Below are 19,890 nucleotides of genomic sequence, written 5' to 3'. Positions count from 1 at the left end.
TTTTTTACTGTGCATATATAATAACTATTTGAAATTAAAAACATAAACCATTTACATTAGCACAAAAAAATGAAGTGCTTTGGTACACATCTAGCAAAATACGTAGAAGAGCTCCATAAGAAAAACTATAAAACTCTGATGAGAGAAATCAAGGAATGTAGGAGGCAGTCAGAGCAGGAATGAGGGCCAGGTGCAGAGGGTCCCCAGCGGGAGAGTCCTGGGTGCCTAGCAATGGGCAAAACTACTCCCTTAAGGCAGGACCACATCTAGGCCTCAGCTGTGTTTCAGCTCCAGGCTCAGAAAAGCAGCAAAACCAGGTGGAATAATGCCATGGCCAACATCAGGACCAGCTGCAATGACTGATAACCCCCTTCCCTGGTACTGAGCAATCGGTGGGGACCACCACCCTGAGCCACACACCAGCCCTGAGCGACACGAGAAAGACGATGAATATTCTATTGAGATCCTCCCCTGACACCTCAGATACAAGCCCGAGGGATGGAGGACCTGGTATGGCTCTCACTGTAGCACGCCCACACCTTTTCCCACCCCTTCCTCCAGAAGCATTTTCCTGGACTCTCTCTTTCCCCCAAGCTCCACGGGCCCCTCTTTTGCCTCTGTCACGTGTTTCCTGAGCCAATTTCTTTTTTTTTTCTTTTCTTTTTAATTAGATTTTTTTATTGCTGATTGTATTACAGATATCTCTCGAGCCCACTTCTTCTACGGCTCACTTCTTCTACCTCTGTGACTTTCTAAACTTTCTCTTTTAGTATGAATCTTGACTCTGAATTTTTTCTTAGCCAGAACTCAAGTACCGAGATTGCTGAACCCAGATCCCTTCTGACTCCATCGGTCTAACACCTGGTGCTGTTTTTCTGCTGCTAGGTGGAGAAGTAGTCCATGTTCATGGATAGGAAGACTCAATATTTTTTAGATGTTTGCCCTCCTCAGCTTGAGCTATAGATTCAATGCCATCTCAATCAGAATCCCAGAAAGCTATTTTATAAGTATCTACAAACTGGTTCTAAAGTTTATATGGAAAGACCCAAAATAGCCAACACAATTCTGAAGAAAAATAAAGTAAGAGGACTGACACTACCTGACTTCAAGATTTCCTATAAACCTACAGGAATCAAGACAGAATAGTATTGGCAAATGGTGCTGGAACAAAGTGGACACTGACATGCAAAAAAAGAAAAAAGAGCCCTACTGCTGTGGCTAATTAGAGTGTCAGCCAGTGCACAGAAGGGTCATGGGTTCAATTTCCGGTCAAGAGCACGTGTCTGGGTTGCATCCCTGGCCCTAGTCAGGGTGCGTGTAGAAGCACAATCGATGTGCCTCTCTCACATCTCTCTCTCTCTCTCCCTCCCACCCCCCACCTCCTTTCCAGTCTCTCTTAAAATCAATGGGGGGAAATATCCTCAACTGAGGATTAACAACAACAACAAAAAAGGAATCTGGACACATATCTTTTACAATAATTAATTCAAAATGGATCTTAGACATAAACATCAAAGGCAAATAATAAAATTTTAGAATATAACATAGGAGTAAGTTTAGGTGGCCTTGGGTTTGATGATGCGTCTTTAGATACAACAAAAGCACAGTCCATTAAAAAAAAAAAAGAACACTGGTAAACCTTATTAAAATTCAAAACTCTGCTCTGCAAAAGACAGCTAAGAAAATGAAGAGAAAATATTTACAAAAGATGTATCTGATAAAGAACTTGGATCTAAAATATATTTTTTAAAACTCTCCAAACTCAGCAATAAGGAAACAAACAACCCAATTAAAAAATGAGCAAGATATCTGAACAGACATCTTGCCAAAAAGATAAGTGAATGACAAATAAGCACATGAAAAGAGGCTCCACATCTTATGTCATTAAGGAATTGCACAGTAAAACAACAATGTGCACTACACACCTATTACTGTTTTGGCTAAAATCCAAAAGAACTGCCCTGACCGGTTTGGCTCAGCGGATAGAGCATCGGCCTGCGGACTGAAGGGTCCCGGGTCCGATTCCGATCAAGGGCATGTACCTTGGTTGCAGGCACATCCACAGTAGGGGGTGTGCAGAAGGCAGCTGATCGATGCTTCTCTCTCATCGATGTTTCTAACTCTATATCCCTCTCCCTTCCTCTCTGTAAAAAATCAATAAAATATATTTTTAAAAAAAAATCCAGAAGAACTGACATCACTAAATGCTAATAAGATTGCAGAATCCCACTGATTTGCTGGTGGGAATGCACAATAATACAATCTCTGGGAGATAGTTTGGCAGCTTCTTACAAGCTCAACATAGTATTACCATACAATCCCAGTTGATATTTACCCAACTGAGTAAATATAAACATGCACACATATCTCTAGAGCAGCTTCATTCATAATCACCCAAGACTGCAAGCAACCAAGACACCTCTCAACAAGTGAATGGATTGAAAAACTATAGTACATCCATATAATGAGACCTTATTCAGCACTTACAAAGAAATGTGCTATCAAGCCACGAAAAGACCTGAATGAACCATAAATGCGTGTTCTAAGTGAGAGAAACCAACCTGGAAAGGCTCTGTACTGCATGCTTCCAACTAGATGGCATTTTAGAAAAGGCGAAGCTGCACAGACGGCATCGAGAGCAGTGGTTGCCAGGGGCTGTGGGAAGGGAGGGTGGAGAAGTGGTGCACGGATGATCGGTGGGGCAGTCACTCTCTGCTGTACAACTGTAATGGCGGAGACCACAGTAGTCACACTGTTATATGTCAGTCAAAACCCCCAGAATGCACAATACCAAGGCTCCATCCTAACCTAAACTATGAATTTTAGTTAATAGTGTATTAATATCAATTCACCAATTGTTGTAACACACTAATAATACATGCAAATAACAAGAGAGCCCGGCCGGTGTGGCTCCGTGGTTGAGTGTCGACCCATGCACCAAGAGGTCCCTGGTGTGCTTCCCGGTCAGGGCACATGCCCGGGTTTCGGGCTCGATCCCTGGTGGGGGTGTGTAGGGGGCAGCCAATTGATGATTCTCTCTCATCGTTGATGTTTATCTCTCTCTCCCCCTCTCCCTTCCTCTCTCTGAAATCAATAAAACCATTAAAATGTTTATAACGAGGGATACTGTGTATCCACAGTGGGGTGGCTACATGGAACTCTCCATACTTTCTCCTCAAATTTTCTGTAAATCTAAATTGTCCTTTTAAAACAATCCATTAGCCGAAACCGGTTTGGCTCAGTGGATAGAGCGTCGTCGGCCTGCAGACTGAAAGGTCCCGGGTTTGATTCCGGTCAAGGGCATATAACTGGGTTGCGGGCACATCCCCAGTGGGAGATGTGCAGGAGGCAGCTGATCGATGTTTCTCTCTCATCAATGTTTCTAACTCTCTATCCCTCTCCCTTCTTCTCTGTAAAAAATCAATAAAATATATTTAAAAATAAAAAATAAAAAAAATAAAACAATCCATTAATTTTTTTTTTTTTAAAGAAAGCTTACAAGGTATAAAATAAAAGCGATTCAGCCAATGTCATGGGCTTTGCAGACAGCCTAGAACAGTGATGGCGAACCTTTTGAGCTCGGCCTGTCAGCATTTTGAAAAACCCTAACTTAACTCTGGTGCCGTGTCACATACAGAAATTTTTTGATCTTTGCAACCATAGTAAAACAAAGACTTCTATTTTTGATATTTATTTTATATATTTAAATGCCATTTAACAAAGAAAAATCAACCAAAAAAATGAGCTCGCGTGTCACCTCTGACATGCGTGTCATAGGTTCGCCATCACTGACCTAGGAGGTCGGTCCCAAATCCTGAACCAGCCTCAGCTTCCTCCTGTGGGTTGTTCCAGAACTCTGTCACTCAGCATGACAGTCAAACCTCATGTTGCTGACATGACTTCTGCAGACAGAGAGAGCCTGGCCTTCTCGCTAGGAGGTGAACCGGGCAGGCAGGACCAGGAGGCACCTTCTGCAGAGACGACACCCAAAGGTTTCCCAGCCGCAGGAAGACACTGGAAAGCACCTGGCCCCAGGCCGGCCTCTGCCGGGCCAGCTGCTCTGCTAGCCTATGTGCACGGAGCTTCCTGGGTCTGGGACAGCCCCTCCAAGGGGGCAAGCAAGACGACTGACTACGTAGCCTGTGACTCAGTGCAGAGTGAGGAGCCACCACCCTGCCCTGGTAGGACCCTTCCACTGCGGCAGCCCGGGGAGCCCCTAATCACCTTCTTCATTCATAAAAATAGCACGACCACACCGACTTCCGGGGTGGCAGTGAGGGTACCAGGCAGCAGTGGGAGAGAAAGCGGAAATGTAGGCTATTCCACCAAGCAGTGAGTGGCAGCAACATCACTGCTGTCAGAACAGCAACACAGAGCCTCAAGGGCAGCAGCAGGGAGAAGGAACTATCCAGGCCTCCGAATACATAACCTCCTGAGCCTCAAGCCTCAGTCCCCTCCTCTGCAGTATGGGAGTAACACAGTCCTTCACCTCCTGGGCTCTGTATGAACTCGGGGAGATGGAACCCGCCCCGGCTGAGCACCTGCCTGGCACAGAGGGGTGCCTTCCTAAGGTGTGAATGCCATCCCACTAACTGTGTCATCCTGGGCAAATCGCTGTCCCTGCCAGGGCTTCCTCTGTGATCCTGCTCAGATCCGAGGCCACAGGAGGCCGCCGTGTTGCCACCATTAAGGAGAGTGTTGATTGCCTTTCGAGCGCTTGACGATGGACTTGGACAAAGTGAATCGCGTGGCCGAGGTGTTGACACCCAGGGGGCTGGGTTGGAAAAAACACCGTTACAAAAAGGGCAAAACGAACTCAACAGCTTTGGGAAAGACATTGAGCGCAGGAAGAGGGCGGCTAAAGAGGGTCCCATTTAACGAAAAGACCTGGAGGGTGTTGAATGACAGGGAGCCTGGCTCCCAATCATAGCCAGTGTTTTCTTCACAATTATCCTTGAACCCTGGAGACCCCAGCAGTCAGGACTCGGCTCATAGAGGTGCCAGCCAGAAAGAGGTGGCAGTGCTGACTCCCCTGGCAGGGGAGGGGTTCACAGCTCTATAGGTTCCTGTGAGGGTGTCAGAGGTTGGCCGGGGGCAGGGTGGCCGGGAGTGACCAGCGTGGGGAGGCAGATTTTGGAGATTTCCACCCTGCCTAGAGGGCTGGAGCCAAATGGTCTGGGTGCAAATCCCAGCTCTACCACCTTACTGGCTAGCCTTGGACAGGTGACTTAACCCCCAGGCGTGGGTTCCCAGCTGTAAAATGGGGATGAGAGTAGCAACCGCCAAACAGGGTTGTGATGAGGACTGGAGATCAAGCCTGTTCAGCAGGTAGCACAGTGCCTGCCAGGAGGAAAAGGCACATCTGTTACCACTGTCACTTAGGGCAGGGCTGGCAGCAAGCCTTCCCACCTACCTACCCCCTCGCTCTGATGTGGGTCCCACCGTTACACAGGCCTGTGCCATATAATTTTGCCTGGACTGGATCGGAGAGGTGCAGAGTCTAGGAGACCCTCTGGCTCCAACCTCTCACGCCGGAGTCTCTCCGCAGCTTGCCCCGCCTCTCCTTGCATGCCTCCACTAACAGGGAGCTCATCACCACCATGAGGCAGCTGGCTCCACATTCAAGCAGCTCTGATCACAAGTTCTCTAGGCAGAGCCAAAATCTCCTCCCTGCAAACTGCCCCTTCCTGGAAGTGACTTTTCTGCCAGGGACTTTCCAATGTCTGGAATCCACCCATCCCACAAACGCCAGGAACCCTTGAGCAGGGCTCCAGGACAGCTCCCCGGAATCCCACCCTGAGCATCTCATGCAGAAAAGCACAACTGCCCCCCTCTCCGCCCCCCCCCCAACACACACACAGAGACACACACACACCCTCCACATCCCGGGTGGATGAGTCCGAAAGTCTTGCACTAATAATGGTGTCACTCGACCCTCACAACACCCCTGTGAGGCATGTACCATTTCTTTGCCCAATTTTTTAAAATTGTGGTGAAATACACATAATATAAAATCTTAACCATTTCTAAGTATGCAGTGAATTGTTGTGCAACCATCACCAACATCCATCTCCAGAACTCTTCATTTTGCAAAACTGAAACTCTAAACCGATTAGTAATGATTCCCCCATTCCTCCCTACCCACCCCCCTCCTCGGAAACCTCCATTCTACTTTCAGTTTCTATAAATATAACAACTCTAGGTATCTTATGTAAGTGGAATCACACAGAGCCCTAGCCGGGTAGCTCAGTTAGTTAGAGCGTCTCCCGATAACACCAAGGTTTCGGGTTCGATCTCTGGTCAGAGAACATATAAGAAGCAACCAATGAATGCATAAGTATGTGGAACAAGTCGATGTTTCTCTCTCTCTCTCTCCCTTTCCCCCACCCCCCTCTAAAAATCAATCCATTTTTAAAAAGTGGAATCATATAGTATTTGTCTTCCTGTGTCTGGCTTATTGCACTCAGCATAATGCCCTCCAGGTTCATCGGTGTATTTTTTAAGGCTGAATAATATTCCATCGCATGCATTCACCGCATTCTGTTTCTCCATCCATCTGCCAATGGACGTGTGAGTGGCTCCTGCCTTTAGGCTATTGCAAATAATGCTGCGGTGAACATCCAGTTCTATGGGGTACATAATCTGAAGTGGCATTGCTAACTCATACGGTAGTTTTACTGTTTAATTTTTTCAGAACAGCCGACCTGTTTTCTAGTGTCTGCACCACTGCGCAATCCCGCCGACCATGCATGAGGCCCCGATTTCTCCGCACCTGTTTGTCTGGCGTTTGTCTTCCTACGGTAGCCGTCTTCCCGAGGGTGAGGCTATATGGGGAGCGCCTCCTTTTACCCGACCTCACCGCGGGGGGAAGTGGGATGGGGGGCCTAGGGGGGCCCAAGGCTGTGACTGGCCCACGGTCGCTCGGGCAGCAGGTGGGAGCCTGTGCGAGCGTGGCCGGGGCTGTCTGCTCTCACCAGCCCCTCCCCGCACACCCCTGCTGTCCCGCTGGGCAGGGACCCGCCTGGCGCCGCCACCTCCTCTGAGCTCCCGCGGGGGGAGGCGGGGACCCCAGGGGGACCCCTCCCCTGCCCGGGGAGCAAGAAGAACCCCAGCCCCTGGACCTCTGGGACCCGGGCACCCTGAGACGACGGTTTCGGCAAAGGCCTTACCCTGCGGCCGGCAGAGCTGTGGGCCGGAGCCTCCGCGGGCTGCGCCTCCCGCTCGGGCAGCCAGGCTGGAGCGGGGAGCGGGGAGCGGCGTCCGGGACGCGGGAGGGGGACGCGGGCTCGCTCCACAGCCGCCAGCGGGCCGGCGGCGCCTCGGTGATCGCAGAGAACAGGGACCGCGGGGGCGGGGGCGGGAGCGGGGCCAGGGGCCGCGGGGGCGGCGCGCACTTTCTCGAATCCGGCGGGGCCGGGCCGGGCGCCGGGAGCGCCTGCCGCGCGCGCGGTGGGGCCGGGAAGGGCCAGGCCCCGCACGCACGCGAAGTGACCCATCAAGGAGCCGCGGACGCAGAGCCCGGGCGGCCCCCTCCTGCCGGGCCAGCTAAGTCTCCCTGAGCCTCAGTTTCTTCGTCTGTAAAGTGGGGAGACCGAGTCAAACCTTGCAGGGAGCTGTGGACATTACCTGTGAGCCTGGCACAGAGTGAGAGTGGCCGCCACTGCCTCCTCCCACTCCCAGGCGTGTCCTCCACCTGCCACACCTGCCCCACACCTGCCCCACACCTGCCCCACACCTGCCCCTCACCTGCCCCTCACCTGCCCCGCAGGGCTCTGTCCCTCACCGCTGGAGGGCTGGCAGAGCCTTGAGACCAAGGGTCCAGCCTCCTGGTGACTCCAGGGAGTACACGGTTGAATGTATTCGTTCTTAGAACAACAAATAAAATGCAGTAACCATAATTCCTTCAGGTCAACAAAGCCGTGGTCACAGATGTTTGCCCTGTGTTATGTATGACCTGAGCTCCATTGGTAGGGCCTGCCTGAATCATGCCCCACCACGCAATGGGCTAGTAGTGGCCGCTACACAGGATGGAGACCTACATTTGATGGCATTTCCACGACATGCACTGGAGTGGGGGTACAAACCCGGTTATAGTAAGGTCATGTATAGATGATCTGATAGGACACAGAGGTGCGTGAGTGTGTGTGTGTGTGTGTGTGTGTGTGTGTGTGTGTGTGGGGGGGCCCTCATTCCTCCAAGTTTGGTTTCCTGGTCAGTAGCAGTAGTAGCACCTAATATTTAACAAAATCCCCAGGCGATTCCTGTGCAGGTTACTCAGGAGTGTGACATTGGACTTGGCAATGATTTCTTAGAACTGACACCAAGAGCGCAGGCAACAAAAGCAAAAGTAGACAAATGGAACTACGTCAAAATTTAAAACTTTTGTGCATCAACAGTGAAAAGGCAACCTATGGAATAGAAGAGAGTATATGAAAATATGGTAAGTTCTAGAGGCCTGAAGTAATTTATATCTAGAATATATAAAGAAATCCTACAACTCAACAATAAAAAACCAAATAACCTGACTAAAATATGAGCAAAGGACTTCAATAGACATTTCTCCAGTGGTGACAAACAAATGGCCAAAAGATATATGAAGAAGATGCCTAACATCACTAATCATCAGAGAAATGCAAATCAAAATGACATGGAGATGTCACTTCACATCCATTAAGACGGCCACGATCAAAAACAGAAAATAGCAAGTGTTGGCAAAGATGTGGAGAAATTAGAGCCCTTGTAAATTGTTGGTAGGATTGTAAAATGTTGCAACTACTATGAAAAACAGTATGGAGGCTCCTTAAGAAGCTTAAAGCAGAATTCCCATATGATCCATCAATGCCATTTCTGGGTATACCAATCAATGCCACCCCCAATTGAAAGCATGGTCGCTGAAACCGGTTTGGCTCAGTGGATAGAGCATCGGCCTGCGGACTGCAGGGTCCCGGGTTCGATTCCGGTCAAGGGCATGTACCTGGGTTGCGGGCATATCCCCAGTGGGGGATGTGCAGGAGGCAGCTGATCGATGTTTCTCTCTCATCGATGTTTCTAACTCTCTATCCCTCTCCCTTCCTCTCTGTAAAAAATCAATAAAATATATTTAAAAAAAAAAAAAAAAAAAAGAAAGCATGGTCATTTTTTAAATCCTCACTCGAGGATATTTTTCCATTGATTTTTAGAAAGAGTGGAAGAGAGAGAGAAAGACAGAGAGAAACATCGATGTGAGAGAAACACATCAATTAGTTGCCTCCTGCACGAGCCCCGACCAGGGCCTGGGCTGGAGAGGAGCCTGCAACCGAGATACATGCCCTTGACTGGAATCGAACCCAGGACCCTTTGGTCTGGAGGCCAACGCTCTATCCACTGAGCCAAACCGGCTATGGTGAAAGCATGGTCTTGAAGAGATATTTGAACATCATGTTCATAGCAGCATTATTTACAATAGCTAAAACATGGAAACAACCCAAGAGCCCATCAGCTGGTAAGTAGACTAACATTGTGGTGTGTATACACAATGAAATACAGGGGTGGGCAAAAGTAGGTTTACAGTGGTTCGTATGAAAAAGTATGTAATACAAGAATAAATTCCGTGTTTCATGTATTCACAACTGTAAGCCTGCTTTTGCCCACACCTGTATTATTTAGCCTTAAAAACGAATAAAATTTTACAACATGGATAAATTTTGAGGACCTTATGCTAAATGAACAAGCCAGACACAAAAAGACAAATACTATATGATTCCATTTGTTTGAGATACCTGAGTAGTCAAATTCATAGACACATATAGTGGGATGGTGGTTGCCAGTAGGTAGGAGGGGTAGAAAGTGGGGGGTCATTGTCCAGTGGGGACAGAGTTTCAGTTTTGCAAGACAAAAAAGTTCTGGAGATCTGTGTCATAGCAATGTAAATGTGCTTAATATCTATGATTATGGTAGATTTTTAAAAAATGCTCACGGAGAGAACTTAATGATCTGAGAAAGTAGAAAGACAAGGAAGCCGGGAAGTCCTTGCTCTTGGGAAAGAGGGAAGGAAAGGTATGGTTCCAGGGAAGGAAGAGTGAGGTGATGTGCAGGTGATACAGGCAGAGTGGGGGCTGGGACCTGGTGGGAGAATCTGGGCCAGGATGTGAACGTCCTCCCGCTATGACAGCAGCGGGCCCCCAGAAAGCTTTGGAGCAGGGTCCGGCCCTTCCCGAGAGCTGCCAAGCAAAACCAAGGTCTCTTTGTCTTTCAAACTCATCACCTTGACTGCAACGTTGCTAACTGCAGACCCACCCATCCCCACTTACCTACCTCCCGATCCCCTGCGATGGGGAGGCAGCCCTGGCTGAGTATTGAGCCCTTCCTGGCTGGGATGTACAGACAGGCCTCTCCAGTGGGCCTGGAAAGCTCAGGAGGTAGGTTCCCAGGCTGACGGTAGCCCTGCTCCCAGGGGACACCACTCCCCAAGTATGGGACATGGCCCTCATGCACTCAGGATGGCTGGAGCCCAGAAACCCCCTGGGGTTGTCACAGGCCTGCAGGCCACGGTTCTCAGAACTCCATGGAATCTCTTGAGGTCAAAGGGCCAGACTGTCTATTTCAGAAATGACTCTTCCTTCCGAGGCTGTGTCACGGATGGCCACCGTCACTGGAGAAATGTCTATTGCAGTGATGGCGAAACTTTTGAGCTCGGCCTGTCAGCATTTTGAAAAACCCTAACTTGCCGAGACCGGTTTGGCTCAGTGGATAGAGCATCGGCCTGCGGACTGAAAGGTCCCAGGTTCGATTCCGGTCAAGGGCATGTACCTGGGTTGCGGGCACATCCCCAGTAGGGGGCGTGCTGGAGGCAGCTGATCGATGTTTCTCTCTCATCGATGTTTCAAACTCTCTATCCCTCTCCCTTCCTCTCTGTAAAAAATCAATAAAATATGTTTAAAAAAAACTTAAAAAGAAAAAAAAAGAAAAACCCTAACTTAACTCTGGTGCTGTGTCACATATAGACATTTTTTGATATTTGCAACCGTAGTAAAACAAAGACTTATATTTTTGATATTTATTTTATATATTTAAATGCCATTTAAAAAAGAAAAAAATCAACCAAAAAAATGAGTTCGCCTGTCACCTCTGACACTCATGTCATAGGTTCGCCATCACTGGTCTATTGCCTGGGCAGGTGGAGGGGTGGGAAGTGGAGGGGTGCCACAGCCTCCAGAAACATTTGGACTCCCAGGAGAGAGCTGTAAGAAGCCTAACTGCCCTGAACCCTCACCTGAGGGAGGAGGCCCACCTACTCTGGTGGTGGAGTTGCTGGGACCAGAACCACAGAACCCCAGGCCTGGCTCCCTCACCAAGCCTCTCCTGAGAATCCTACTTTCTGCATTTATTTACTTAGGGTATCATCAAAGCCCCTGAGATGAGGTGGAAGGCTGGGGGTCTTCCAGGCCTCCACCACCATCCCCTGTCCCAGAACAGGCATCCCCAAACCTGCCTAAATCCCCACATCTTTGAGATAAAGTCCAAGTTCTCAAGGTTCTGTAAAAGGTGGTCTCCACTGATTCTTCTCTTTCGTCTCCCAGGCTCTTCGCCCAGCCCTGCAGCTCTCCTGAACTTTCCAAACTCCCTTCCCCAGACGCCGCTCAGCTGTCCCACTTGCTATGCCTGCTTCCTTCTCCTCGCTGCCTCATAGCCTGTTGTTCCTTCGTAAGCAGGGAGCTGCCCCAGAGTGACCGGCAGCCTGTCGCAGCCTGCTCTGCTCCCATGGGATGGGCTGTGTGCCCTGTCAAGAGCGGGGAGCCTTTCTTATGGGCCTCTTCCTAGTTTCCAGCACCATAGCCACGCAGGCTGATACATGTTGATTGAGAAAATGAACACAGGAGTTTTCTGCCCACTTTTTATGGTTAATTCACCCAAAGGCTCTAGAGCAGCGGTTCTCCACCTGTGGGTCTCGATCCCTTTGGGGGTTGAACGACTCTTTCACAGGGGTCGCCTAAGACCATCGGAAAACACATATATAATTACATATTGTTTTTGTGATTGATCACTATGCTTTAATGATGTTCAATTTGTAACAATGAAAATACATCCTGCATATCAGATATTTATATTACGATTCATAACAGTAGCAAAATGACAGTTATGAAATAGCAACGAAAACAATTTTATGGTTGGGGCTCACCACAACATGAGGAACTGTATTAAAGGGTCGTGGCATTAGGAAGGTTGAGAACCACGGTTCTAGAGCATGGCCTTGACCTTCCACAATGGGTCCCTGAGTGCCAGCAGCCTGACCTATGTTATCTTATGCGATTCTACGGCGCAGGTGTTAACATTTCCATGTTACAGATAAGGAACTGATGAGAGGTCCCATGACTGCCCACTGCTGGGAACTGGCGCAACCAGGACTGGAACCCAGCCTGGCCAGCCTGGCTCCTGCTACCCTGGCCTCCCAGTACTCTGTGAGTGGGGAACAACGTGTGCCCACAGGCTTCAGGGGAATTCTCCACTCTGTCCACCCCTCAAACCTGTGCTTTGAGGAAGATGGGGGAGAGGTAGAAAGAGTGGCATCCAGATCTGATGGCAGTAAGAGGCCACGAGTCTGGGGGACCTTAGGAAAGAGATCAACCTGACCTGTTATCCCCGATGCCTAGCCTTGCACCCTAAGCACAGGGGGGGACTTAGCACACATAGTCAAACAACCCTTAACAGGTGGCTGGATGAGAGAGAGGTCAACATGCCCTCGAGAAGGTCTTCTCCATTCTGCCCAGCTTCTAGAATGATCCAGGGAAAGCCCCAGGCCTGAAAAAGCCTTTCAGGGGTGCTTCATAAGTGCTATACACTCTCTCTGCTGTCCTCGTACCCCCAAGAAGTTTTCTAATCTGTAGTCTACATGTGAACTAATTGAACTTATTAGGCAAGAGGTCAAGGTCGAACAGCTGCCTTCAAAGGTCGTCTGAACCACTGTTAGATGGATTCATCCTCCTTCCTAAACTCCCCAGAGAAAACAATCCCTACCCACCCCCTCATGCCTTCACAGCTGGAAATTAGGAAACAAGTCTCATAATTCCTATGAGTGAGCTGACCCCATGGGTAACATGAGCTGAGCTACAAAAATGTTCTTGCCCTTTGCACCAGTATTCATTCTGGATGGGAAATAAAACACAAGGAGAGGTGGGGGGGGGGGGGGATCTAAAAGACTAAAGAAAGTTATTTTCGCAGAGATGGCCATAGAAATGGAATTATTAATTACAGAACACCTAGAAGCAATCCAGCTTTACAACCGAGTGACAGAGGATTGTTAAGGTGGCAGATACCACATGGAACTTAACAATGACACGGTTCATTGGTTTATGTTCATTTAAAATGCATGATCTCACTCATTTATGGACTATAATGAACAACATAAACTGATGAACAAAAACAGATCCAGAGACAGAGAAGCATCGATCAGACTGTCAAACCTCAGAGGGAAGGTAGGGGAGGTTGGGGGTAAGGGGGAGAGATCAACCAAAGGGCTTATATGCAAGCATATAGGCCTAATCAATGAACACAGACAACAGGGGCGTGAGGGCATGAGTGGGGGGGAGGGGTAATGTGGGGATAAGGACACATATGTAATAACTTAATAAATAAAAAAAGAAATTAAAAAAAGAAAGAGAAAAAATAAAAATAAATAAAAATAAAATAAATGCAGCCAAGCCATGGCTCAATTGGCTAGGCATCATCCCATGCACCAAAAGGTTGCAGTCTCGATCCCTGGTGGGGAGCGTGCAGGAGGCAGCCAATCAATGTTTCTCTCTCACATCAGTGATTCTCTCTCTCTTTCCCTCTCCCTTCCTCTCTCTTTAAAAATCAATTTAAAATCTTTTTTTAAAAAGTGTTTTAGATTATAAATGGTTTAGTGACTGCATCATGGTTTTATTTAAAAAATAATTAAATAAATGCAAACTGTAAAAGCAGAACATTTTAATTTCAGAATAGCATTTGAATGAGAAAGTCTCACCTATGCCATCTTATTTTTTTCCTTTCCTTTAAAGAATTTAAAATCAATTCGTTTTTGATGAGGTAATTCTTGCACATGGTAAAAATTCAGGCACATAATACATTAAGGTCTAAAAATCTAAGCAATATGGAAAGCAATATGCAAAGAAAAGCAATATGCAAAGAAGCAGCCACCCAGTAACCCATGGCAATCTTTTAAGAATGTGGGTTTGTCAATTTACTAACCTCAGAAGGGAACATGGAGAGAAGTAACTTGCTTTACAGTGATTCGGATCTATTTTTTTGGTTTTGTTTTCCCCTGCAAGGCCAAAGAAAGCAAAGGTTCAAAAGTGAAGAAACCCAGAGCAGAAAATCCACACCATTTCTCTAAGACGTAGCTCAGCGCTTCTTGGCTGGGGCTGTCTTTCAAGTCTAGCCCAGATCCCTCCTGCTGTAATCTGTGAAGGAAGCAGCTAAATCAGGGTGGAGAAATCTGGCAAAGAAAACCATGTGAGAGAAAATCGACTGCCTTCTTACCTGTTCCCACACCAGGATGCAATCTTCGAGCGTTTTGCTGTCGGATTTAAAGGACTCCAGGGCCCAGAGCAGGTACCTAGCGGCTAGGGGCAGTGGGAGCCAGGTGGGAGCAGCTCTGGCTTCCCCCAGCCCACGATCCAGGCTTCCCGGCTGATGGGAAGGGCCAGAAAGCAGGCCAGTACAACGCGATTCAGAAACTGAAGCCAACAAGGGTGGGGCAGACCACGTGTCCCCAGCCTGCCTTAGAATTTGGAGTAGGAGGGGGCCACAACCCCACAGAATCAATTGGGAACTATTCGGACCGAAGGCATCTGTTAAGATAAATGGTGGGAGTCCCCATTTGGGTCGTTTAAAGGGGCCACCCCAGCTCCTCTCCAGAACACAATCGCTTTAACCAAAAAAATCTTCTTGCAAAACTTAATAAAACTGGGTGATGTGGTAGTAACCGGAGTGCATGTAAGGCAGGGGTGGGGAACGTCGGGCCTGTGGGCTCTATAAGGACCACGAAATCATTTGGTCTGGCCCTGCCAAGGCACTGGGGGTGAGTTCATGAAAAGTTTACCCAAATAGAGGAGGCTAATTTTAAACTTGATCATTTTGTATGGCCCTCGAATGATGTTATAAATATCCCAATGGCCCTTGGCAGAAAAAAGGTTCCCCATCCCTGATGTAGGGGCATGAATATTAGACAGAGAAAAGGTCTTTGATAGATATCAGTGTTGAGGACCAATCAATGACCCAGTTTATACAGAGACAGGAGCCCAGAGAGATCACATATCGAAGCCAAGATCACACAGCCCACGTGACTCAGAGCCTTTCCTGGTGTAGCATGTGGTCCTTCAGAAGACCGGCCCTTTGCTCAGGACATCTCCCAGGACAAGGGCACGCTCACTTTGCCTGGGTCAGAGCGAGGGCTGAGAACGGCTCTCCCCAGAATTCTGTGGGCACCCAAGAGGCAGCTCCATCCTCTCCTAATTTTCATAGCAAGCTCTCTGACTTCCTCAAGACTATATTTGGCCCTGGCTGGTGTGGCTTGGTTGGTTGGGTATTGTCCTGTGCACCTAAAGGGTGCAGGCTCATGTCGATGTCTCTCTCTCCCCTCTCCCTTCCTCTCTCTCTCTAAAAATCAGTTTTTGTGGAAAAGAAGTCGTATTTGGAATTATGGAAGGGCCATACCCCCAAGGGATCCTTTAGCTCCCCATTAGTAGACATTGCATGTCGGGGGGCAGGGGAAGGGCTGTGTTCCAAGCATCAAACTATCTGACAAGACAGTTCGCAGTGTTTCCCTGAGTGCGAGCAGAGCCCTTTAAGGGCCCCTGATTAACATCTAGGATTCCACAGCACCTAGTCCGGGAAACGCGCGACTAGAGGACATTAGCATATCTTACTCTCAATGCCAATGCCTGGCACAAGTAGTTGTTCAAGAAATGGTTTCTCAATTGGATTGACAAAGCTGGATTCCTGGTTTGGCCCTGCACTTCCAGCAGGACGATAATGCCCACACAGGAATGCACTGGGCTAATTCCCCACCCCCACCCCCGTCCCCAAGGCAGTGGCTATACTCGCCACACCCTCTGCAAGGCCTTGCTGCAGAGCTCTGCCAAGTTGCTTCATACCAGTCCGGGCAGCCCGTGGGAGGGCACGAGGGGGGCAAGTTGATGGGGGAACAGTCATAGGATCTCACTGGGGCCTCAGAGAAGCCTCAACAAACTCTCCTGTGCCTTCTCTGAGGCCTCTTGGCTTGAAATGATGCCGATTTCTTTTAAAGCATTGCATCTAGGACTGCAGTTCAAGATGGAGGTGGCTCCGCATCCCCCCAGGCTTCTGCACCCAAGTTCAGTGGCCACGCTTCCTGTTACCATGACCTTGGACCATGTCTTATTCTTCCCATTTTACAGACAGGAAACTGAGTCCTTGCTTAGAGATTGGTGAAGCCAGGTCATCTGACTCTATCCAGGGCTCTTTCTATGGCCTTCACTCCTACTGACATTTGGCAGACAGGATCTTGTTTCTGATTGGCCTTTCTCCGGGTGCAGCATCAGCTTCTTAAAGGCAAGAGAGTCCCCTGTGTGCCTGTGAACAGCATTGGGCTCTAATAAACCGTAGTAAATGCTAATACTTCTGATTATTGTCACTAGCGTATACACCACACTTATGCGGGGCCCAAATTAACTTGTGAACTTGGCCCAAATGACCTAGTCAGAGGCAACTCTCATTCCCTGAGATCTTGTTTGCATCAAAGAAGGGAGCACAGCACGCTCTGCTGGGTGGGCTTGTGCATTGAAAATCCCATGACCAGGTTCAGTGAGCTGACAGCAGCCCCGCTTGGCTCACTTTCCCAGAGCATTTCCAGGGAGCCAAAGCAGACAACCGCCTCTGCTCTCCTGTTGCTTCTACTATCCTAAGCCCTTCCTTTGCTTCATTGTCCCCAACTTTAATAAACATACTTTCAAAATGAAAAATAAAAATCTTTTGCCCTAGCTGGTTTGGCTCAGTGGATAGAGGTCAGCCTGTGGACTGAAAGGTCCCAGGTTCGATTCTGGTCAAAGGCACATGCCCAGGTTGCAGGCTCATCCCCAGTAGGGGGTGTGCAGGAAGCAGTCGATCAATGATTCTCTCTCATCATTGATGTTTCAACCTCTCTCTCCCTCTCCCTTCCTGTCTGAAATCAATTAAAAATATATATATTTTTTAAAAAATGTTTTGATGATCAGGTTCTGTAAGGAAGAATTAGTAGTGGGGAACTGAGATGAGTTTGCCCCTAGGATTTCAACCCAACCTGACTGGGTACTAAGAGAGCTGCTGAACTTGGGTGTGGCTGGGGGTGGGGTGAGGGACAGGGGCCTTTAGCTAGTTCCAGCCTTTTGTCCTCAAACTGGAAATTCCAAACTGGATTTTCGGGGGCTTCATTTTGAATAAGAAGCCATGTTCCCTCAATCCCTACCATACCTGGTGATTTCCAGATCTGACCATTATCAGCAGATTGTGAAATAACACAGACGGCCAGCAGATTGAGTAATCTGGGGCAGAATGCAGGAATCTGACCAATTCAGATAACCCTAATGCCCAGCTGGGGTTTAAAACCCCTGAATGGGTTCCTGCAGTCTACCTACCCTCCACTTTATTTTGATTTAGGACCTTCTGATTTTCCCTGGGAGTCCCAAGATTGTGCCTGTTTTATCTGAGGAGACCAGACATGAGCCTGAGGCTCTTCTGAATTTGAGGCCAATTTCTCTGGTAGAATCACCTCACTGTCAGCCTCAGATGGACAGAAACGGCAAGGTTATAAAAAACTCTCCTCTAGCTTCCGGGTGCAGAGCAGACTTGTGAGGAGGTGGCACATTGTAGGTGCTCAGTCCATCCTGCTGGAATAAATGAATTCAGCAGCACTTCTAGAACAGCAGTTCTCAACCTTCCTAATGCCGGGACCCTTTAATACAGTTCCTCATGTTGTGGTGACCCCAACCATAAAATTATTTTCGTTGCTACTTCATAACTGTAATTTTGCTACTGTTATGAATTGTAATGTAAATATCTGATATGCAGGATGTATTTTCATTGTTACAAATTGAACATAACTAAAGCATAGTGATTAATCACAAAAACAATATGTAATTATATATGTGTTTTCTGATGGTCTTAGGCGACCCTTGTGAAAGGTTGAGAACCGCTGTTCTAGAGGGTTAGGTGTATCTCCCGACGTTGGCTTTCTTTTTTAAAAAGTATATATTGTTATTTATTTCAGAGAGGAAGGGAGAGGGAGAGATAGAAACATTAAAGAGAATCATTGATTGGTTGCCTCTTGCACACCCTCTACTGGGGATCAAGCCCACAACCCGGGCATGTGCCCTGAGAATCTAACCGCAACCTCCTGGTTCAGGGTCGATGCTCAACCATTGAGCCACGCTGGCCAGGCCTGACGTTGGCTTTCAAAGCTTCCATAGAAACAATTCTTGGTTGGGCTGGTCCAGACTGAAGGGGATTCTTCTTACTGCTGTGTCACTCCAACTTCATACAAGCCCCACACCCTGGGCTGTCAGATCCCCAGATGTAAATAAGTCAGCCACCAACATGGAGGTGTTCACTGAGTCACGCCAACTCCCCCCCTCCCCCTCATGTAGCCCAGGGTAAGCCTCTGTCCCCCTCCTTTGATTTCAGCAGCAGAAATGGTTCTTCTGAGCTCTGGATATAGTCCTTGACTATATTTTAAGGGTACAACAACTTAAAATATTCACATACAATATTCCATATGTAAATGAGCAAGTAGGAGGATTCATGCAAGCACCCGTCATTTCTATTTTGGAAAGGAATAGAATTTAGAAATTAACAAAAAATTGAGAGCTAGGCTGATCCCATCTGAAGAATGCTCCCAACATTTCTGGCTTCCCACTAACAAGAAACTTCAGAGAGGCCACAGTCATGGGAGCAGCATGCATCCGGAGGCCAGTGCTCTCCCAGTGAGCCGGTGAACCCCCAAGAGCCTTTCCGGCCCAAGCAGCTGTCTTTCTAGAGATACATTAAAAAAAAAAACCAACATTCCATCCACAGTCCAACTCGAACCCCCCTCCCCCAAAGGAATGCTGTTCTTGGCAAGAGATCTTCCAAAGGAAACAACATCTGTGGAACCTTCATCCGTGAGGTCAGGGAAAAGCTGAGGCAGCGAAAACCTTCTCAGTCCTTCATTCGACCCAAGTTGCGGGCCCTCAACAGAGAAGCAGGATGGGAGCCATCCTAACAACCTAGCACCAATGCCTGTGTCTCGATATTACCCCTTCTGAGTTCCATGGCAGCTTCTGGTGTTTTGCAAGGCTGGACAATACCCTGTTAACCGGGTTACTCAACTAAACCAAAGGAGTTGATTAGATCCCCTTAATACCTACACAGGTAGGATTTGTAATTTAGCCTCATTCTCAATCACTAAATATTTATGATGCACCTTTTGTAGGTCCTGGGGCAACAGCCATGAACTAGACAAAATTCCTGCTCTCAATACAGTCAAGCCTAATTCCTTGTGCCTGTGGTCCAGAAATTCCACTTGCCAGAGTCTTCTCTCTTGACGAGAACAAGCAAACTCATGGACAGATATGGAGAGGAAGCTCAATGGTGACAACTCCCAGATATGACATCTAAAGCACATGCAACAAAATAAAAAAATAGACAAGTGAGACTACATCAAACTAAAAAGCTGCACAGCAAAAGAAATAATCAATAAAGTGAAAAGACAACCTATGGAATGGGAAAGATTACTTGAATATCCAAAATGCATAAAGAACCCATACAACTCAATAGGAAAAATCAAAACGAAAAATCCAATTAAAAAATGGGCAAAGGACCTGAACAGGTGTTTTTCCAAAGAAGATATACAAATAGTCAACAGGTACATGAAAAGATGCT

At 47.8% G+C, this 19,890-nt stretch overlaps 1 protein-coding gene across 6 annotated transcripts in view; it reads right to left on the bottom strand.

Annotated features, from left to right (window-relative positions):
• IL34 (interleukin 34) overlaps positions 1-14,688 on the bottom strand; it is a 66,436-nt gene extending 51,748 nt beyond the window's left edge. For 2 of the 6 annotated variants that reach the window (XM_036345599.1, XM_036345596.1), the window contains exons 1-2: positions 14,497-14,688; positions 14,206-14,278 (exon numbers count right to left, since the gene is read on the bottom strand). The gene's annotated coding sequence lies outside the window, so the exon portion shown is untranslated. Of the gene's footprint in view, positions 1-7,169; positions 7,331-14,205; positions 14,279-14,496 lie in introns of those variants that run through there. The other 4 variants (XM_036345597.1, XM_036345604.1, XM_036345601.1 and 1 more) reach the window with 2 other exon arrangements.
• Positions 14,689-19,890: the final 5,202 nt, after the last annotated feature.

This window comes from Myotis myotis, unplaced genomic scaffold (genome assembly GCF_014108235.1).
Source record: "Myotis myotis isolate mMyoMyo1 unplaced genomic scaffold, mMyoMyo1.p scaffold_m19_p_19, whole genome shotgun sequence".
In the NCBI taxonomy this organism is placed as follows: domain Eukaryota; kingdom Metazoa; phylum Chordata; class Mammalia; order Chiroptera; family Vespertilionidae; genus Myotis; species Myotis myotis.
The sequence above is the reverse complement of the archived record's forward strand: the minus strand, read 5'-3'. Positions and strand labels throughout refer to the sequence as shown.